The 13,083-nt window shown below is 41.8% G+C and overlaps 1 long non-coding RNA gene across 3 annotated transcripts; it reads right to left on the reverse strand.

Moving 5' to 3' along the window:
- Positions 1 to 961: 961 nt before the first annotated feature.
- Positions 962 to 7,778, reverse strand: LOC146871402 (uncharacterized). 3 transcript variants are annotated; one of them, XR_014980998.1, is made up of 5 exons: positions 7,662 to 7,778; positions 4,329 to 4,389; positions 4,012 to 4,219; positions 2,551 to 3,212; positions 962 to 1,600 (listed from the first exon to the last, which is right to left on the reverse strand). It is a non-coding gene; the product is annotated as an uncharacterized LOC146871402 (long non-coding RNA). The 3 variants fall into 3 exon arrangements; XR_014980999.1 differs by having other exon boundaries at positions 2,551 to 2,658; positions 3,105 to 3,212; positions 4,012 to 4,389; XR_014980997.1 differs by having other exon boundaries at positions 4,012 to 4,389.
- Positions 7,779 to 13,083: the final 5,305 nt, after the last annotated feature.

The raw sequence follows: 13,083 nt of genomic DNA on the forward strand, positions 1-13,083 counted from the left end.
ATCCGATGACTTCAGCCAGGCTATTCCTGTAATTATCTGGGGAAGTCATCCCAAGCCATCCTGAAGTCTGCCCACAGGGAGAAATATTTAAATGAGATGACTCTTACTGTAATCACAAAAACTACTCCAGGATGGTGTCCTGATTACTTCAATTAAAAATGCGTGATGATCCTTTACAACTCCAAGAATACTAATTGACAACTGCAGGATGAGTGTGAATTACTCCAGGATGGTGTCCTGATTACTTCAATTAAAAATGCGTGATGATCCTTTACAACTCCAAGAATACTAATTGACAACTGCAGGATGAGTGTGAATTACTCCAGGATGGTGTCCTGATTACTTCAATTAAAAATGCGTGATGATCCTTTAGAACTCCAAGAATACTAATTGACAACTGCAGGATGAGCGTGAATTACTCCAGGATGGTGTCATGATTACTTCAATTAAAAACGCGTGATGATCTTGTACTTCTCAAGGAATACTAACTGACAAGTGCAGGATGAGTTTGAAATACTACCGGATGATTTCAGGACAACCTCATGGTTACTGTTTACAACCACTGGATGATTTGCTAACATCTTCAGAATTATTATGCATTACTGTAGTATGATTTTATGACAACTTCGAATTGGAGTTAATGTACACAAGGGTATTGGGAAAATACTACGGGCATCACTGCCTAACAACCAAGAGTACTCCGTGGAATTATTTAGAAGTAATCCCAATTCGTAACATCCAAGAGTATCCACTGGATGGGCACTCTTGGCTATTGCAAATGGGCATTACTTCAGAATGGTTTAACCCCTTCGACACGCATGACGGAACGGTTCCGTCATGCACGTCGGTTGCGCTGTGCGCATGACGGAACCGTTCCGTCATGGCCCCGCCCGCGCACGGAACCTTCAGCGTGGCGTGGAAATCCGCGCCGCGCTGAAGGGGTTAATAAAATGTTCTCGATGCTTGTATATCACTCCTAAATGTTTAAATACAGACTTTCCAAATGTCCTTTCCTTCATCCTGGATTACTCAAGTCTAATTTAAAAACAAATTTGAAATGAAATACTTGGGTGAAACATGGTGTCCCTTTAAAAAAGAAAACTGTATGGGTTTAAAACAGGATCCTTCTTTAACCAAGGACAATGATATAAAATGAATTTGTGAGGAGCGTTGGTGTTGGCAAGAATACCATTTGCATTGAGTAGCAGCCTTGCAACGTATGACCTTTCCCCATACTAATTGTGACAGGTCTTCATTTGAGCTAAACGACGTCACTCTAAGTTTTGATATGGTGACCTGTGGCAATACACCGAACAAAGAATTGGTTCAAATAAATGGATCTGAAATTACTTCTCACTGTGTGCTTTTATTTCGCCAAAGCATGTACATGACCTCAAAGAGAGATAGTATACTGTTCAGGATAACATTAAAAGTAAGGAAAGTGAATTTTAAAAAGTCAACAAAAGAAGCAGCTTTATTGTGTGTTGCCAGATTCAGAGTATTTTGTCCTCTTTTGCAATTGCAGATCCTTACGACAAGAGCCCTTCTCGTAGTTTGGTTGTTGAGAGGAAGCCAGCTTGCACTAAGATTTCATAACATTCTGAAAAGATAACAAAAGACTATATTAGTACACTTTCTACAATTGAGTTACTTTAGATTTTCTTTTAGATTAGCTGCCTTAATAAAACACTGGATTCCCCTCCACCATAAAGGGCGCCTTATGATAGGTTTTAACACTGCTTTGCTGATGCTTCTGGTTCACATTTGAACTTAGGCCATTGATCAGATGGAAGGTGAAGAAAGAAAATATCCCTTTCTCAACTGTAAGAGTGAAGGGGAAAATTAGATTCAGAACAGTCCCAGAGTTTCAATATTATTGTAAAAAACGGCTCTTTATCCTCAAGAGACGGCGAATTTTAGGTTTTAATCTCCGCCACACATTGACCACAGTTTGACAGCATTGTGCCTTTAATCACTGCTCCTCTAACATTCAGGATAAATTACAGATGTACAAAGGTAAAGAGTGGTTTCCCAGTTACCAGAGTCTGTAAGCCACTAGATGTAGCCTGTGCAAACAGGGAGTAAACTACCTTGGGTTCAACTTATGCTGCCTTCAAGAAGGATATTGGCGGAAGGTCCACTGAACTACGCTTGCAGCAAGCCCGTCTGGAAAAGAAAGTCCCAAATTCCCTTGCGGCCAGTACATGAATGCAGACAAGCAAGTGTTTGGACCAGGGATGCAGATGAAAGTATGAAGTAAGGCTGGAAGCACTGTGTGCTTTCAGTGCTGTCATGAAGATTTCTAGTTTAAGGCCTGGATTGCTTGCTTATTTGAAGAGAACTGACTGAAGGAGTAAAAAGGCAATACAAAACAGCATAAAAGGAACACTGCAGCAATAACGTGAGCCGCTATGGGACCACTTAGGCCTTAAGGTTTTATAAGTCAAAACACATTTTTAATGTTAGTTACTGTTTTTACACAAACAATTTGCAGCTTTAACCTGAATGTTCGTTACCAGAAGGGTAATTAGATGATTTGGAATATCTTACCAAATAAATCTGCAATTTCTGGTTGATCCCTGCCCAATGCTCATCTCAGCACACAATTTCATAATGAATAGGGTTCAACAGAACCTCTACCAGCTGCTGCATATCATCCTGCAGATAACAAAGCATTAATATATATGCCATCATATATACATGATTTTAAAAGTAAACGTTTTTGTTTCTGGCCGGCTAATTGACATTCATAAGCACCATGTGTAACAGTGATCAAAAAATGATGCATTAGTGCCAGAAATACGCATTGGTACTCCAGAACCAATTTCTTTTTGCAAAGAACATACAATGTTTGTCAAAGCACACAGCGCTGCCTGCAAATGATAAATAGCCTACTGATTTCCACACGTACTTCAGCTGGCCTACAATTCAGTAGGTGTTTTTATTATTATTATTTTTATTTTAAGGCACAGCTTTTGGTGAACAGAAACTTATTTCTGAGATATGCACGTGAGGAGTACAAAGTGCAGGAGAATTAGGAGTTTTAGGTTATGTGGTCAAAGTTGCTTCTACTCACTTGGTTTTAAAAGATGAGTTTCACTTACCTTTTGAGAAATCATTCTTATCTTGAAATTTTCTTACATTTGTTTGTATTAGTTTGAGCTCCTCATTCAGACCCGTAGCAGGGTAATCTGACGAATAGCTGTAATTTCCTAGAATAATTGACAAGCAGTTATACATGATTAACTTATGAAAAAAGTATTTTGTAAATAGGCACATAACATTGGGAATTCAACTTCTTAAGCATAAACAGAGAATGTGTGGTTGAGTTTCACTAAATCTCAAATGAAATGATTGCCCACTGTGTTGCATGTTAGGAAATAAATTAAACCCACCCACACACAACAGATGAGATAACGCACTTGAGCAAATCAAATAGGAAAGGAAACCCTATGTTTCGCTCAACTGCACCAACACCTTATATGGCATATTGACTGGTGAATATCATATTTATTACAAGGTCACCACTGTGAAATCCAAAGCACCTGCCACCATGAAACGACACACACTCATCTAACCTTACACAGGACAGAACATCTCACATCCAACTCAGCACAGGTACGCCATACAGTCATATATCACTTTGCTCCCAGAAGCACTTTCTGAAAAGACATACCATGCACAAACATGCAGCAGAGCACATTAGAACATCAAGAGAGGCATGCATGTAGTGGTACTTGTATTGCATGAGCCACCTAGAGGAGCAATACAGCTATGTACAGCAGCAAGAGACCCTACATAGCGTTAAAGATCCTTTACGAGTCAATTAACATGCTGGTTCTTATTATGTGATACTGCAAAGAGCATGTCATCATCCTGAGAAATGAGCAAATCGATCAATAAAAGTGTTCTGGCAAAGACTTCTAGCACCAAAATCCCACACCCACTGCTTCCAAGACAAGACAGCACCTTCCTATCATTTCCCACACTCCCTTTGTGTTGTCGACTTACCTGCTCGGGTCCTGTTGACCCGGAGTCGGGAATACGTGGTACCATGATTGGACGTCTCTGACATGTTACGGCTCCGACACGCGGGTCTTCCTCTTACATGTTGTTGATCTCTTCTTCAGGGTTTCTGTCCGCATCCATGTTCCCTCGCCGGAGGTACCAGCTTGTGTAGCTCTGTTTCTTCACGCCGGAGTTTCTTCAGCCTCTCGTCCTGTACAGAATACAATGAGAGAAGAAAGATATATTTAACCAAAGAATCCTGATCTATCAGGTATATGGTAGGATGATGATGTTATATATGGTTAGAAGGACATAGTTACTTATCTGATCCACGGAGAGTGGAAAAATGGTTATTCTTTTGCTTCCCTTATTTAACACGGGCTGGATATAAAGAAAAAATAGATGTAAGTTAGTTTCTGATTTCTTAAGGAGACGCTATATCCCTATCTGACTCAGCACCTTTTTGTGTAGATTTTTCATATTGCATCCTATCTAGGAAAATATGTTTTTTGCCTAGTATTAATTAGGATGTATATTTTTGGGGTCTAATTGAGTGCTCAAGTGGCATTTGTTGAGGTTAGTCCCCCTCATTGTTTTTTGCAATTATACATATAACTTATTTAACCATAAGGTGAATAGCTAAGCTCACAAAAAAGGGTAACTGCCATTCTGCAGAACCAGGCAAACAAAGATGTGGGCTCTCAGTCATGCTGCAAAACCAGGCTAAGAAAAAGCAGGGCCCTGGTCGAAGGTGCATAACATAGGCTCAAATACCATATACCAGTGGTTAGCTGCATAGAACACATTTAATTCATGCTACTTACACTAGATGTGGAGCACTGGTCTGTGCCAGACAAAAGAGCTCACATTTATACGGGGTCACTGGTCCGTGCTTCATACTCTGGCTTCACCCACAGAACTAGCCTATGTTACACAGTAGCGTTTAGGGGGGACAAAAGAAAATAAATAGTGCCACGTTTTTTGGTTTGCGTTCAGTGAAGCAGCCCTGATACCAGGAGTGGGGCCTAGTAGAGTTACAGAAGGACAGCATCACAATACAAAGGTTTACTTTTTGCTTTCATACACTTTTTCCAATATAAAAATAATACCAGAGGTAGCCAACATATCATGCGTGCTCAGATATGGCCAAGAATGACCCTCTTTATGACTGGGCCAAAGTTTTCCAATGGTTGGGCATCATGCAATGGTTGCCTAGTTGCCAAGGAAAACCATTATGTGAGGATCAGCATATCACCAGTGTTGGCAATGGGAGCAACACTACTCCCTCAGGCACTCACAGAGCCTTGAATGTTTTTCTAGATGACATTTTACTGCTGTCACGATGCCAAATGGTGCTCCAGGCTGCCTTGCTTTTCCCCTCACGTAGACAGCAGCAGTTCCCCGATTAGTACTCCTGGGAGAAGTAGACGCGAGTCCTTTGGGTAGACTGCAAGAGACAACTGGGAGAGAGACGCCTACAAAAGAAACTCCACACAAGGTTATATCAAAAATGGCCTTTGTATTATCATAAAACACATTAGAAACATAATCACACATTTACACTGTGCCAACTGGCACTAGGCAATATTCACAGGAGATTATATACAGGACCAGGCCAATAGGGCCACGGTCAGAACCATCAGAACACGTAAGTAAACTCAAATATAAAAACACAACCAGTAACTACTGGTACCATAATGACCTAAGCATTATTGAACAAATTGTGTGATCCTGAGCAAATACCTTTTCAATTTTTTCAACATAATCTGTTTGGTCATTGTGATCAAATTCTAAATGTTGTAATAAACATTGCACATTAAAAATAAAGTTAAATATACAAGAGCTATGCTATATTTTACTACTAAACAGGCAGCCACAAGTGCAGTTACCTTGAAGACAACAGGGTAATGATTTGAATGGTGCAGCAGGTGCAGTGGCACCGGTCCCAAAAGTTGTCATAACTCCTCTAAACACCCAATATTGCTATTTTGACTACTAAACAAGCATTCAAAATTGAAATTACCTTGCAGTTATCAGGGACTTTATTTTAAAGGAGCAGCAGGTGCAATGGCACCAGGGCCAAAACGTGTAGGGACCCCACCAAACCCAGATCACTGCTAAATGATACTACTAAACAAGGCAGTTACAAATACATTTATCAAGCACGCAATAGGGTCATCATTTGAATGGTGCAGCAGGTGCAGTAGCACCAGAACCTGGTGACGTTTTCCCCCGAAACAATTAACCAATAAGGTCAAATACAATAAAATGACAGATGAATGGCTGTGGAATGGGGAGGTTACTTCTAGATTAATGCTCTTGACATGGTTTGCAAAGTTTTTATGTTGGGAACCATTGCCTGCTAAAATCCCAGAAAGCCCCTTTGAAAAGAATTCTCTGAAGACATCTGCTTCTTGTCATGAAAGCTCGGAGGCCTACTCGGTGATACTGCACGCATGGGGCAGGAAGAAAATGAAAAAAATTAGTCAAATGAATAAAATGTAGCCATGAACAGCTAGGTTTTCACTAGGCAACTAAAACAGCTCATCATATCATCGCAACTTTCCTACATAATGCCCAGCTATTAAGTGTTATGCCCAGAATCACAGGATGGGGATCCCACGCTAGGACTGGAACCCGGGCCCCCAGTTTCAAAGTGTGCAGGTGTAACTGTGAGGCCATACCGAAGACTGGGTATGGCGAAAAAAAATCCCAACTTCAATCGCCACCACACATGATTTTTATTAATAGAGCATGTAATTGATCTGAGCCTGAAGCACCGATGTTGCAAAGGGAACTCACACACACTGCCTCAATAGGAAGTTACCTGCAGCGTCCCAAATGTCTACAAATTATGGGATCCAATACCCATCTCTAAGAAAAGCCCCAACATTTGGTAAAGTTAAGTGAGAAGCGGAATCCTACCTCCAGCTCACTCACATACCAGACATGCCAACCCTCCCGATTCAGGCGGGAGACTACCGATTTCAAGGCTAGTCTCCAGACCCCCCCCCCCCCCCGATTCTGCAAGCAAAAACCCGAGTCCTCGGGGTTTTAGCAGACATGGCGTGGTATTGTGTAACGTGCTAATTCTTCCAGCAATAGTCAGAGTAGCGATGCAGGGGCTCTAGAAGGGGTGAAAAACCAACAAAGCCCCATTAACAAGCGAATTATCTTTTAAAGATATGTGAAGTACTCGAGGGTGACTGTGTGTGTGCCTGGGCTGCCACATGGGGGGAGGGGGGTTGGTATATGCACTGCCAGCAACCTGCCAGGCCAGTGAGTGCAGAACACTTGCATAACCCTCTCTCTGCCTGCCATTGCGCTCCATGCTTCTGAAAGGTAAGAAAAAAACGTACATTTGCGTTTCAAATGTCCGATCCTGCAGCAGCTCACTTCCAAAGCCCATACATGATAGTAACCCGATCCAAGGCCCCATTCTCCCGATTTTTTGTAAAGAATCTCCCACTTTGCTCTTCTGAAATGTTGGCATGTATGCATAAAGCACTGCATTACAGCGCCGCATCTTAAAAAAAGGCGGGTTCCCGCCTTTCAAACAAAACCGCGGCAGAGTACTCCAAAGTGGCGGGAAATCACACCCACCTCACTTCCACATCTTCTCACCTGCACCCTCAGCCCCACGAAAAAAATACCTAAGAAATGGAGCACTTTGCTTCTTTCCCGGTGCAGCCCGATCCGTGTGCACATAACCCGGTCTCCTCACTCGGTCGGACACAGAGTAGTACTGTACAACTCAGCTTCCGCTTCCGTTCCAACCAGGGACGGGTGCGGCATGGTAGGCCTGGATCCTACCAAAACGAGCCCAAAGGTAGCCTGTAGTGCTGCTCCGAGGCAGGAGGGGCTGGGAAAACGTGATGCAAGCAATTAAGGAATGAAAAGACAGCGGCCGACTTTGAAGCTGGGTACAGTGTAAGTCTCCGCGGGAGGCTCAGAATCCTGTGATTCTGTGCAAATCGCTCAAGACCAAGTGTTTTTATTTGCAACTAACCTGCATTCAGGTATGACCACAATGTAGCTGCAAGTAGTGCAGAAATAGTGAATTATTCCCTTTGTTTTGCAAAGCTGAATTTGAATTAAAAAATATTCTATGCGGAGTATTGTATTTATTCGTTGTTTTCGCCGTTTCTTAGTATACATTTTAAGTGACTTAAGTATATCCTCTGTGCTAATGCAGCCAAGTATTCTTTTAGCGCGTAACAATCACAGGTTTCATGGCATGTTCATTGAATTTTAAGCATAAACAAAACGAAAAAACATTTTTGCATTCCTTCTTTATCAAAGAAAGGCCAAGGTTAATGTAAAACAGTCAGCGACTCAGACTCTACTGACTTCTGGAAAGCCGGAGCGATTAATGGGTCCTCCGTGACACAAAGCAGCATCTGTTGCCTCAGACAGGGATGCCAAGTGGGGCATAGCTAAACATTAGTACTAGCGCGAGCAGTGACATTTGATGTGTGATGTTTTTGAAAGGTCGCAAGTCACCAAGCTCCTATGTATAGCTACATACTTAGTGTGATTAAATAATTGAAAACAAGAACATAACTGACTGTGCTATACACTAACTTCATACTTGTGTTTGGGGCCCAGTTGTTGAATTTTAGTAATGTTTTCTAATTATTAGGTGTTTTTGTAAAGAACTCACCCATTGTTCTCGGGGGTGGGATTGTTGAACCTCTATTTTGTTGCTACCCTCTTCTGGTTTGTTACCCATGATATCGCAACATACATGGTGTGCATTTTATACAATGTTGTGAGCATAAATGTACCACTTAATTAAGCAATAGTGCTCTGATATGTATATTACATTGATTTGCACACTTCCTTGATTTCTTTTTCATGGATAATGTGTATGTTATGTTAAGCGCTCTAACACTCTGCATTGGGATGAGTTGCGCTATATTGAAAATGCAATCGGTCTCGCATTTGTTTGTGTTAGAGTTATTGGCATAGCACCCAGGCCTTCTAGCATTGAAGTCTCCGCTAATGCATGCAGTGTAGGTTTAATTGCAGAGTTGAAAATGCAGTAATATGTAAATGGTGTTCATTATGCAGTAAAAAGGAGATTCTGAATTTTTTTTATTTACGTTTGAGTGCCTGTCATGTATTTCAGTATTTTATCTTGTAAATTGCACGTCGTCACGTTTTTCTCCTTGTAATGTGCACCGTACCATATGCGCGAATCCGGCCGAGAAAATAAATAACAAAATGAAGCACGGGCTCTTCCTTGTATTGAAGCCCCTTCTTCAAGACTTCCAAATCCATTTCCCTCTAAAGCTGCCTAAACACGCAACACAGCTCGCATGTGCTGCGCAGTTTGCCAGCAGTGCTTGTTTTGAAGCAGGCTCGCGCCTGAGCATGAGCGCGGAGCACCGCCTGGCTGGCTGAAGTTGCGTTTCGTAGCTCTGAAGAGAGAAGTTATACAGCCCTGCAGATGGAAGCCGGGAGCAATAGCTGAAGGAACTGGCCACGATTGGTCCAAGCTGCGCATTGTCACCAATTGCTGTGTGAATAGCAATACCATTAAAATCTCATCATTCACAACCCCACTTTCAGGGTGCTATACCGCAAGCTCCCTTCGACGCATCGCTTTCTTTAGCATTTGATATGATAAAGTCGTCAGAAAATGAAGGAAATGGAGAACCTGCAGCAAATGCGGGGAGGGGGCGTGATACAAAACAAGAATACGACGAGTTCAAACAGTGTTAGCTCTGCAGAGCATCGTTTAGAAAGTCACCATGGCATTCTTGTAAAGACCAACACCGATCTCAGAACAGGGAGAAAACGCCAGCTAGCCGCAACATGATGTCCCTTAGCAAGTTGAGAAGCCCCTTTCAAATCCGCATTCAACGCACCTCAGACTGAATAGGGATGAGATGACAGCATTAGCCGTACACTCAATCCATTTCCAGGGAGCATAATGGTGCCTGACAGGAGTTTCAAATCACCAAGTAGTGCTGATTAGTCCAATAGTTATATCAGACGTGTTTGCAATGCATCAGAAAAGGGCAAATGTCTCGCGCAAAACAGGAGGAATCAAGGCAAATATTTTAATGAATGCCTGAATAGAAGCTGTGCTTTGGAAGAAAAAACTGAAAAAAATACTGCAAGCGCTTTCAGCGCGATGTCAAACAAGAACCATCAGTTGGTATTAAAGGAAACGTGGTAAATAATATTGTATATTGCAGAGGTGCTAGTGTAAGGTATATATGCCACCTGCATCCCAAATGGCCCATTATAACAATTCAGTAAACCGGAAAACATAATAAAACATCAATCAAACTCTTTACTACACTGATTGTAGCACAGCTACTTGCACCGACAAACAAGCATTGAAAATCTAAATGTTTGACATTTTAGTGTACCGATTAAAAGTCATTGTGTTCGAGTACCCTCCCAAAATATTAGACCAAGGAGTCTGCCAATCACCTGCTTGTCCGGGGCTAAAATTGAAAATTATTCTTCTGGGATACTATAACGTGGGGGTCATTGAGTGGCAACAAAAAGGGGGTGGAACTAGAATGTGCAGTCATGACGCAATGTTTTTTTAAAACGCCGACCAAATAAATTGGCATCAAAGACAAATGTAGTAGTAAATCTCTTATGGCTTTGTTTTTATAATCACACTAAAATTACCCTGAGCACCCCAAAAACAAAACACACCCTCATTCCTAAATTTTCTACTACACCCCAAACCTAAAGCCACCCTGAACCCTACAAATCCCCCAGCACCTCTAAACCCAAACACACCCTGAACCCTAAAAATTCCCCTACACCCCAAAACCCTAACCGACCATGCCACTTAAAAATACCCCAGCACCCCAAAAACTAAACCCACCCTGAACCCTAAAAATACCCCAGCACCCCAAAACCCAAACATACCCTTAACCCTAAAATTACCCATAACCCCAAAAAATAAACCTGCACCCCAAAATCTAAAATGACCCTGAACCCTAAAAATACCCCTGCACCCCAAAACCTAAACCCACCCTGAACCCCAAAAATACCCTGGGCACCCCAAAACCCAAACATGTCAACCCTAAAACTACCCCGGACCACTAAAAATAAACCTGCACCCCAAAACCTAAACCTTAAACATACTCCTGCACCCCAAAAACTAAACCCACCCTGAACCCTAAAAATACCCCAGCACCCCAAAACCCAAACATACCCTTAACCCTAAAATTAGCCATGACCACTAAAAATAAACTTGCACCCCAAAACCTACAACGACCCTGAACCCTAAAAATACCCCTGCACCCCAAAACCTAAACCCACCCTGAACCCCAAAAATACCCTGGGCACCCCAAAACCCAAACATGTCCTTAACCCTAAAACTACCCCTGACAACTAAAAATAAACCTGCACCCCAAAACCTAAACCCACCCTGAACCCTAAAAATCCCCCAGCACCTCTAAACCCAAACACACCCTGAACCCTAAAAATTCCCCTACACCCCAAAACCCTAACCCACCATGCCACTTAAAAATACCCCTGCACCTAAAACCTAAACCCACCCTGAACCCTAAAAATACCCCAGTATCCCAAAACCCGAACATGCCCTTAACCCTAAAAATACCCAGACACCCCAAAACCTAAACCCACCCTGAACCCTATAAATACCCCAGCACCCCAAACACCTTAACCCTAAAATTACCCCTGAACCCCAAAACATATAACCCTACACTCCAAAACCCAAACCCTATACATACCTTATACTTACATATAAATCACATATGCTTCTACCATTCATGCATTTACAACAAATTTCGTTGTAAAAGCATGTGTGGTAAATGCATATGCATTGTAATGCCATGCGTTGTAATGGCATTGCCGAGTAATGGTAGTTGCATTGTGATGGTAGGCGGGGTGATGGTAGTAGTGGTAAAAGATTAGTTGTAATGGGTGTTTACCTCTTGCACTAGAAGTATAATCATTCTCAAAACATAAGGAGCAATTTCATCATGTTAAGAAGAAATGATGCTTGTGGAGATTTGGATGTTTATTTTCAAATCATCAAGCACAATTGGATCTTGTGAAGTAATCACATACTCATTCTTAAATCCTCCTAAAGTCATCAGGAATAGTCACACCTTGTGAAGTCATTGCATACTCATTCTTAAATCTTCCCGAAGTCATCAGGAATAGTCACACCTTGTGAAGTCATCGCATACTCATTCTTAAATCCTCCTGAAGTCATCAGGAATAGTCACACCTTGTGAAGTCATCAGATGCTCATTTTCAAGTCATCCACAAGTCATCGAGCTCAAGTTTCTAAACTCTGCTGATGACTTCAAGAGCTTGATGATGTCTGATGATGTGAAAATGACTTCTAGAGTAGTTGGATGATCATCCAATGACTCTGGGATTGCTTCTAAAGTAATCCTGTTTGACCTGGGATGGGTGCCCTGTGAGAGGGCTGCCTGAGATGAATTCCACAGTGGTTGTTTTTCAAGTGAGGAGGATCATGCACCTGTGAGATTTCAAGTTTTTAAATTACTTTTTGGGACTTGTGCGTATGCTGAGCTGGGTTTTGCAGCGAAGGTTCATCAGCTTCGTTTTTTGCAGAAATCACACAGAGAATTAGGGAATGATTGAAATGGTGATTGGGGGTGTTGACACATCCTGGTAGATACAGTTGCATCTCAAATCCAACATATGAAGAAACACCAGTTGTCTCACACTTCACCTTGCACAACTGGTGCACACACTTTTCTGTGGATGTATTCTGTGGATAGGGATGGTGCTGGATATGGATTGACACTCTCAAACCAAAGAGTCTGCTTGACATCAGAAGAGAGAAAATGGACGTACAGGGAGATCTAGGAGTAGTTAATGCGCTGTCAGTGAGAGAAGTCAAAATGGGGACACCTGACCTATCTGTGTTTATTGCTGCTATTTAATTCAACAGTTTTCAGAACACCTTTTAGTGGGATGAATTGTTGTTTTTCAGTCTTCTGAAGTTCGAGAGTATGGTGGACTGTTTGTATCTTAAGATATTGGCATTAATGCATAGCATCTGAAAGAAACACGTTAGTTAGATTCCTCACCTTAGAA

Source organism: Triturus cristatus, chromosome 1_1 (genome assembly GCF_964204655.1).
Source record: "Triturus cristatus chromosome 1_1, aTriCri1.1, whole genome shotgun sequence".
In the NCBI taxonomy this organism is placed as follows: domain Eukaryota; kingdom Metazoa; phylum Chordata; class Amphibia; order Caudata; family Salamandridae; genus Triturus; species Triturus cristatus.